Source organism: Lactuca sativa, chromosome 8 (assembly GCF_002870075.4).
Source record: "Lactuca sativa cultivar Salinas chromosome 8, Lsat_Salinas_v11, whole genome shotgun sequence".
Classification (NCBI taxonomy): domain Eukaryota; kingdom Viridiplantae; phylum Streptophyta; class Magnoliopsida; order Asterales; family Asteraceae; genus Lactuca; species Lactuca sativa.
The window spans coordinates 334,674,375-334,684,070 of NC_056630.2; positions in this window are offsets into that span (position 1 = coordinate 334,674,375).

Sequence of the window (9,696 nt, forward strand, 5' to 3'; positions counted from 1 at the left end):
CATTCGATTTCAAACACTACTTATGAACTCACCAACATTTCATATGTTGACGTTTTTCAAAATACTTGTATTCTCAGGGAACCAGTGAATCAAGGGAAATCATACTCAGTGACGGTTGCAGTTTATTTTGTATGAATTGAACAAATTAATTTTTGGGGAATGTAATGCTTAGACAATGTATGATATGTAAACACTACTGGTTGTACTATGTTGATGAATGGTGACGAATGTTGTTATGTTTCATATATATTCAATGTTATGGTATTCAATTAAGTCACGACAGCCCCCGGACATTTCCGCCGTCTGGTTCGGGGGTGTGACAGGTTGGTATCAGAGCTTTGTTTATAGTGAACTAGCATGTCGAGCCATACATTGATATGCAACTATAAACCAAAAAAGAAGGACTAACATAACTCTGAACAAAACAAATAAATAAAACACACTTGCTTGCATTAGGAATAAAGACCCAACGCTGAATCAAACACAATAACACTGGTATCTCGGTTAATTCGGGACTGTTCTTAGTGATACCAAGGAGTGAATGTAGCCTGATCAACTACATTCTCTCCAAGGTAAAACTAACACACGTCTTGATGAGATCGGAATAGCCAGGGAACCTAAAACTATACCCTTTATCACCCAAAAAGAGAATGTTTGCTTAGTCTGTACAATAGTCATAGTACCCTAGGAATAATGTAGCATAATTACGTACTCGCGCAGACAGCATGGCTGGTTTTCATCACCCTGGAGACCCCTACTTCCCTAATCAGGGAAACAACGGGTGGCTAGAGGAGGAGGAGCCTGAGGAAGAGCCTGAAGAAGAACCTGAGGAGGACCCCGGAGAGGAATCAGACGGGGAACCGGAGGCAGAAGTCGAGGGCGAGCCTGCCGAACCCGAAGAAGACGAAGAACCTTTCGGAGAGGAGCTTGATGACAGCGAAGGGGGTGATTCGGACGCAGAGTCCGAGGTCATCGATCCCCCTTACCCGATCAGGGTGCCTGCTTATCGTGTGGGACCCACTGGACCTACCCCTCCTTGGGGCATGGATCTTTGGAGATGGAGCAGACATCAGGGACAGCGACCCCCGTTTGGCATGTCACGTGAGTTCTTTGACTTGAGGGACGGAGGACCGGCCGACCGAGCTCTACCGGTCATGGTGAGACGGTTACGGGACACCGGCGACCTTGCTCAGGACACTGCTGATCAAGTACGCCAGCTGTGGACTAGGGTCGAGCGTGCGGAACAGGAGACGCGTGACGTCCTCCGGGAGTTTCACATGAGGCAGGTAAGGTGGGAATCTCGACTCCAGAATGCAGAACGCTTGGTGGCTCGTCTTCAGGGAGCGTCCACATCTTCGGCACCACCTCCTGACGCAGCTCATCGCGGTTAGGGATAGACCTATCGTAGTAGGATATTAGTAACTATGTTATGTACTCCGGCTCTATGTTTAAGTGACTACACTACTCATGGAGCCGTTATGCTGTCAGATTAGTGTTACTTATGTATGCTCTTGCGAGCAAATTTTCTTGTACTAAACACGGATAATATTAATAAATTTTGTGTGTTTTGCTATGAAATTCTCAGTTGTTATATGATGAGGCGTTATGATTGTATGCTTGATGATAGTAATGCTTAGGTTCGTACCCTACACCTAGTTAGTAGGATCATAACCTCACCGAAACCACGTACACTCAACATCTTTCCGTTTCATGACAGAAAGATGCCTCGCCCAGCTACTCGCGGAAATCCCGAACCAACCCCGCCGGAAGTTGACTCCATTGCTTTCCAGGCAGCCGTGTCTGCTGCGGTCACGGCAGCTATGGCACAACTTCACCGAGGAAACAATGGAGGAGGCAATGGTCAAGGCTCCGGAAGTTCGAACAACGGGACGAACCAAGGGCTCACTAAAACGTGCACCTACAAGGATTTTGCGAACGCTAAACCCCGAACTTTCAATGGCACTGGGGGAGTGATCGCTCTAAAGCGATGGATCGAGAAGGTAGAGTCGGTGTTCGAGATATGCGAGTGCCCCGAGCAGATGAAGGTGAAGTTCGCGGCCTGCACTTTCGTGGACCAAGCACTCACTTGGTGGAATGGTCACATAGAAGCTATGACACTCCCTGTTGCCAACTCTATACCATGGACAGAAATGAAAGAGATGTTGACGGCTGAGTATTGCCCCCGAGGTGAAATACAGAAGATGGAGCAGGAGCTTTGGAATCTCACGGTGCAGAATGGGAACATCGATGCTTACATATCGAGATTCAGCGAACTATCCCTGCTGTGCCCGGGTATGATCACATCAGAGGGAAAGAAGATTGAACGATTCATCTGGGGACTGACATCCCCCATTCAAGGGAATGTGATAGCTGCTAACCCTGAAACGTTTGACAGCGCGAAGAGATTGGCAAAGAGGCTATATGATCATAACCACAAAAAGGGCGAAAAACCAGTGGAGACTGAGAAGAAGAAGGAGAGTGATGGTAAGAAAGGATGGAACAACAAGAGGAAGGGGCGTCAGGGCCCCGAGACCTCTAAAAAGCAGCAAACGGTGGCAGTTAACGCTGTAACTGCGCCGGTTCCAGTCACCTCACATGCTCCAGCCTCAGCTGCTTCAAATGCTTCAAGGCCCTATTCTGGTAGCGCTCCCAAGTGCAATAAGTGCAGTTTCCATCATCATGGAGAATGTAAGGAGTTCCATTGCACCAGTTGCAACCGAAGGGGACATACTGCAAGATTCTGCAGGACTTATCCTTCTCAGAACCAGAGTCAGGGAAACAACCAGAGCAACAACAACAACCACCGCAACATCAACAACACCAATGCCGACGGCAACAACGCAGGGCCTAGCCACACCTGTTTCGGGTGTGGAAGGACGGGACATTTCCGTCGAGATTGCCCTAACAACAACAACAACTCAGGAAACAGAGGAACAGGAAGAATGCTGACTATGGGTCAGAGTGATGCAGTTCAAGATCCCGCAGTTGTGACCGGTACGTTTCTCCTAAACCACACTTATGCATGCATCTTATTTGATACCGGAGCGGAGCGAAGTTTCGTAAGCGAGAAGTTTAAACATTTACTAAAACAACAACCCCAGAAGCTAAATGAAACCTATACGGTGGAAATGGCCAATGGGAAAACCGAATCCACTAGGGAGATCTACATCGGATGTACCCTAACGCTTAACCAGCACGTCTTTCGAATAGACCTAATGCCAGTATCAATTAGGAGTTTCGATGTAATTATCGGCATGGATTGGTTAAGCCCCCACCATGCTGAGATTATGTGCCATGAGAAGGCCGTTCGCCTTCGTCTCCCAAATCACGAAACCCTAGTGATTTACGGAGACAAACCCAGTACGAATCTCCGCCTCATCTCGTGCATCAAAGCGCAAAAACACTTGCGAAAGAACAATTTGGCGTTCTTGGCCCACATAGTGGACAGGACCAAAGAAGAAACCAACATTCAAGACATTCCGGTAGCGTGTGAATTTCCGGACGTGTTTCCCGAAGATCTTCCAGGAGTACCCCCAGAGAGACAGGTTGAATTCCGAATCGACCTCGTTCCAGGAGCAACTCCCCTCGCTAAATCACCATATCGGTTGGCACCTGCTGAAATGCAGGAATTATCCAGCCAACTCAGTGAGCTTCTGGACAAGGGATTTATCCGACCTAGCTACTCGCCGTGGGGAGCTCCGGTGCTCTTTGTCAAAAAGAAGGACGGATCTTTCAGAATGTGTATCGATTACAGAGAGTTGAATAAACTCACTGTTAAAAACCGCTACCCACTCCCGCGAATCGATGATCTATTCGACCAGCTCCAAGGAGCTAGCTATTTTTCTAAAATAGACTTACGATCCGGATACCACCAACTCAAGGTCCGAGAAGAGGATATTCCAAAAACCGCTTTTCGAACCCGCTATGGACATTATGAATTCGTCGTAATGCCCTTCGGTCTAACAAATGCACCTGCCGCATTTATGGACCTAATGAATCGAATCTGTCGACCGTTTCTGGACAACTTCGTCATTGTGTTTATCGACGACATCCTCGTCTATTCTCGAAGCAAAGAGGAGCATGGCCGACATCTCCGACAAATTTTAGAGACTCTGCGCACGGAAAAGCTTTACGCCAAACTCTCCAAGTGCGAGTTCTGGCTTCGGAGTGTGAATTTCTTAGGCCACGTAGTTAGCCAAGATGGAATTCATGTGGATCCCTCTATGGTCAAAGCTGTGGAAGGATGGGCAACTCCGACTACGCCCACAGAAATTCGTCAATTTTTAGGCCTAGCAGGGTACTATAGGAGATTCATCCAAAACTTCTCTAAGATCGCCAAGCCGCTTACCTTGCTTACGCAAAAGGGCGTGCCATTCAAGTGGACAGACCGACAAGAGATTGCGTTTCGAACCCTGAAGCAAGCTCTTTGCAGCGCTCCTATACTATCTCTACCTGAAGGAACGGAAGATTTTGTAGTTTACTGTGACGCGTCAAATCAAGGCTTAGGTTGCGTTCTCATGCAACGCGGAAGAGTGATAGCATATGCGTCCCGTCAACTAAAGACGCACGAAGTAAATTACACGACCCATGACCTAGAACTGGGAGCCGTGGTCTTCGCCCTAAAAATTTGGAGGCACTACCTGTACGGTACTAAGTGCACCATCTTCACAGACCACAAGAGCCTCCAGCACATCTTGAATCAGAAGGAGCTGAACATGAGACAACGAAGATGGGTGGAGTTGTTAAACGACTACGAATGCGAGATCAAGTACCATCCAGGCAAGGCCAACGTGGTGGCTGACACATTAAGTCGGAAGGAATACACAAATCGCCGTGCGAAAACGCACTCGATAACCATTCAGTCTCATCTGACCACTCAAATTGCATCAGTCCAGGCAGAGGCTATGAAAGCGGAAAATAGAACTAGCGAGGCATTGCGCGGAATGGAGAAGAACCTGGAAGTCAAAGAGAATGGGGTATACTACTTCATGAACCGTATCTGGGTTCCAAAAATCGGAGGATTCAGAGAGACCGTTATGAAGGAAGTCCACAAGACACGATACTCCATTCATCCTGGTTCGGACAAGATGTATTTGGATATTAAGCAGCACTATTGGTGGCCTAACATGAAGGCGGAAATCGCAACTTATGTTAGTAAGTGCCTTACGTGTGCCAAAGTAAAAGTGGAATACCAGAAACCTTCTGGATTGTTACAGCAACCGGCAATCCCTGAGTGGAAATGGGAGGGGATTTCTATGGACTTCGTGACCAAGCTACCCAAGACGTCGGAAGGATTGGACACCATATGGGTAATAATCGACCGACTGACGAAATCTGCCCATTTCCTGCCAATCAAAGAGTCCTACAAGATGGAGAGGCTGACGCGTTTGTACCTACGAGAGATTGTAAGACTTCATGGAGTGCCAAAATCTATCATCTCGGATAGGGACAGTAGGTTCACGTCACGCTTTTGGCAGTCGCTCCACAAGGCCATGGGAACTCATCTTGATATGAGCACCGCGTATCACCCACAAACGGACGGTCAAAGCGAACGAACCATTCAGACGCTTGAAGACATGCTTCGTGCATGCGTGATAGACTTCGGAAAGTCTTGGGATACCCACCTACCGCTGATCGAGTTTTCATATAACAATAGTTATCATTCGAGCATCAAGGTGGCCCCTTTCGAAGCACTGTACGGGCGTAAATGTAGATCACCGTTATGTTGGGCTGAAGTAGGTGACACCCAGCTAGCAAGAACACATACGTCGGATAGGGCAATGACAGGACCGGAAATCATTCGCGAGACCACAGAAAAGATTGTTCAGATCAAAGCTCGATTACAGGCATCGCGTGACCGGCAAAAGAGCTACGCTGATAAACGGCGAAAGCCCTTAGAATTCCAGGTCGGTGATCAAGTATTGTTGAAGGTCTCACCCTGGAAAGGGGTTATACGTTTCGGAAAGCGGGGAAAACTGAACCCGCGATACATCGGACCTTCGAAATCGTCGCTCGAATAGGCCTGGTAGCCTACAGACTACAACTACCCACGGAGCTAAACGGTGTACACCCCGTGTTTCATGTTTCTAATCTGAAAAAGTGCCTATCAGATGAAGCTCTCGTCATTCCTCTTGACGAAATCGAAATCAATGAGAATCTCCTATTCGTCGAAGAACCAATCGAAATCATGGACAGGGAGGTGAAGCGTACCAAACAAAGTCGCATCCCGATCGTGAAGGTACGGTGGAACGCAAAGCATGGGCCAGAATTCACGTGGGAACGCGAATATCAAATGAAGCAGAAGTACCCTCACCTATTCTAGCAATTCTCAAATCTAGCTTTCAAACAGAATTTCGGGACGAAATTCCCTCTAACGGGGGGATGATGTCACAACTGTAAATTTTCAGCCATGTAATCTATACATTCAAGTTAATGTGAATCAAAAACTTCAATCAAATACAACATGCTAGAACTACAAGTAGTCATCAAACAATTGGAAAACCCTAGAAGTTCTTGTTAAGTCTATTTTGGACTAGAACTTCCTTATTGGATCCAAGTGGACCAATAGGCTTCCAATTAGACTATCATGGGCTTAGAACCCTAATTGGACTCTAAGTGGACCCATATTTACTTATTCCAACATTTTAGGTCATGAATGAAATGGATTAAGAGCCTTGATACATGAATAACCTAAAACTAGTTCAAGAAAAACATAAAAATCCTACTACACTCCTTTAGACTTAAAACACACCCTAATTAACACTAATATTGGGCTTAAGGGCAAAAAGCCCAAAAATCTTTTTTTTTCCTTCCCATTCTCGGCCCAAGGCCCAAACCCAAGAAGGAGTTGACTTTCAAGTGACACCTCATCTTTACCCATAGGATATCCATGCATTATTCTCATTTCTCCATGCACTTCACTTCAAAGATCACTTCCATTCTTCCCTCTCCCTCCCCATTCTTGTTTTGGCCGAGAGCAACACCACACACACACAAAACACTCACAAACTCTCTCTAAAATTCACTCAAGACTTCTTCCTCTTCTCCACTCAAAAATCTCGAGTTCTAGGAAGCTTTCAAGAGGAAATCTCCACAATATTCTTCATCTAAGGTAAGATTATGCATAGATCTATGGTTTAAATTCTTTTGTTATCAAAATCCTTTCCTAATCTATACAAAAATCGTGATCTTACACCCTAGAACCATCTCAAAACTCAAGATCTTCATCAAAGGGAGCCAAGGCCAAAAACACTTCATTTTTCTTCCATCTTTTCTTCCAAAAACCGAAACTACACCCAAGGTGAGCTTCATACCCCCTATTTTCTGTTTTTATGAGTTTTGTGGGGGGGGGGGGATACAAGTGAAAGTGTAGATCTATATGTGTTTGTATGCCTTGTATGATTTCCATGCTTATATGTATGCTTATATGTGTTTTAATGTTGGATCTAGCCATTTAACCCCTCAAAACCGAGATATAATTCATGTTTTATGATTTTAGCTTCAAATATATTCCTACATATAAAGTGATACAAGAAAAATAGCTAAGTGGTTAGCAACAAATTTTCTTTAAGCTAAAAACACCCATTTTGGGCCAAAAATGTGAAAAATACAAAATTAAGGGCCCAAATTGACATTTCACAGATTCTGATGGATGAAATGTGCCAAAACAGTTTCCATAAAACTATTTCTGAAATTATATTAAATTAGAGGATTAAAAACATAAATTTCAAGCTTATTGGGCTAAAAATGAAAATTTCGGCCCAAGGAGGCCCATTATGCGAATTTTTCTGTTTTGGAGGGCCAAAACTGTGAATTTCTGTAAAACAGTGGACTATAAGTGTCCCAAATCCTTTTTCAAAGGTTTAAAATGCTTTTTAAATTTAAAAAGGACCAAAGTTGCAAAATTTTTCCAATTTGGGCCAAAATTGTCAAAATTGCGAAAAGAAGGGCTAAAACCGAGAAAAACTGCATTTTCAGGGACTTAAACTGTTTTCTATGAAAAATATGCTGGAAAATATTAATTTCAAAAATTTTTGGTGTTAAAATGTCAAGAAAAATAGTTTGAGGACCAAACCGGGAAGTATTACATAAAAAGGGTTGAAAATGTAAATTTTTACAAATAATGAGGGGCTGAAAATAGAAATATTTCAAGGCTAATTCAATATGTACAATTTGATCAAACAATGACACCTCGACTATCGATGAAATACAACTCATTACAATACCAAAAGTCGTTGCTAAACGAATTGGCTCGGTCTCGAGCCAATGGAAATCTACAACTACTAACTCTTCGACACTACGATTCATACAAATAACGTTTGGTAATACATATACATACGAGTGTGCACAGACGTCTATGCACCATCTTCGGGCCCCAAAAGTGTAAAATCTTGCTTGTTGGGCCTAGCTAGCCCAATGACCTGATCTTAAGGCCCGAAGACACTTATTTTCTACGAAGTGTTGAGTTTCACCGACTTGGCACAACGTAGAGTGACTTTCAATGGCTTGTACCACTGGTCCCCAAGGGTCCTTGGTATTGCTAGAAGAGTCTGCATATTTTACGAGGCGGGTCGGGGACCCCTCGCACGCATATTTTCCCCAACCGGTTAATGGAGTCATCGGGGTCTTCGTGACCTCTTTCTCTTCGGATGTGGGACTACACCTTGTCCGGGCGATTGGATAACGCGATTAGTACTGACGACGCCTTCGGGAGTCGTTGGTATATCTACAAACTGGGCGGTTGCGTAACGCGGGTTTGTAGTAAATAATCCTGCTCGAGAACCTTCCAACGTCGCCTGGGACTGACACTGCTATCTTCGTAATGGTTTCAACGCAACTTAATGGATTCCAAAGGAACTAGGGGAACATCGGGTTTCCCTAGGATTTTTAATACATACAGATTTGAAATGCATACATCTTCAATGAACATTTTTTTAAAAGTATAGAAACAAACAAGCATACCTATGGATCTTCACAAACGTTTTCAAAAGCTTTTCTTTTCAGAAAATATCGGATTTTCTGGTGGTTTTTCAAACAATACAAACATTCGATTTCAAACACTACTTATGAACTCACCAACATTTCATATGTTGACGTTTTTCAAAATACTTGTATTCTCAGGGAACCAGTAAATCAAGGGAAATCATACTCAGTGACGGTTGCAGTTTATTTTGTATGAATTGAACAAATTAATTTTTGGGGAATGTAATGCTTAGACAATGTATGATATGTAAACACTACTGGTTGTACTATGTTGATGAATGGTGACGAATGTTGTTATGTTTCATATATATTCAATGTTATGGTATTCAATTAAGTCACGACAGCCCGCGGACGTTTCCGCCGTCTGGTTCGGGGGTGTGACAGTTTATGAAAGGTTTTTCAAAGGATTTCCAAAGGTTTTTAAAGCTTGTTTTACAAAATGATATCAAGTCGCAACTTTCTTATGTGTAAAGGTTTTCCAATGGTTTTACCAAGGTTTCATTCTATGCTTTTATTTCGTTAAATGCATACCTATAATTGTATAGTTATATAAATAATGTTTAAAGTACTTAGGAAGGCTAGTTCGCCTTATTTCCTTTTCCTCGTTGAGATGTGGTCTAGTGGGTATCGGTTATCCGTCCAATGGTCGTTTAAACATTAGTTATATATCATGTACACATGTATAGACATAAAGGTTTCCGTTGACCAGTTCTT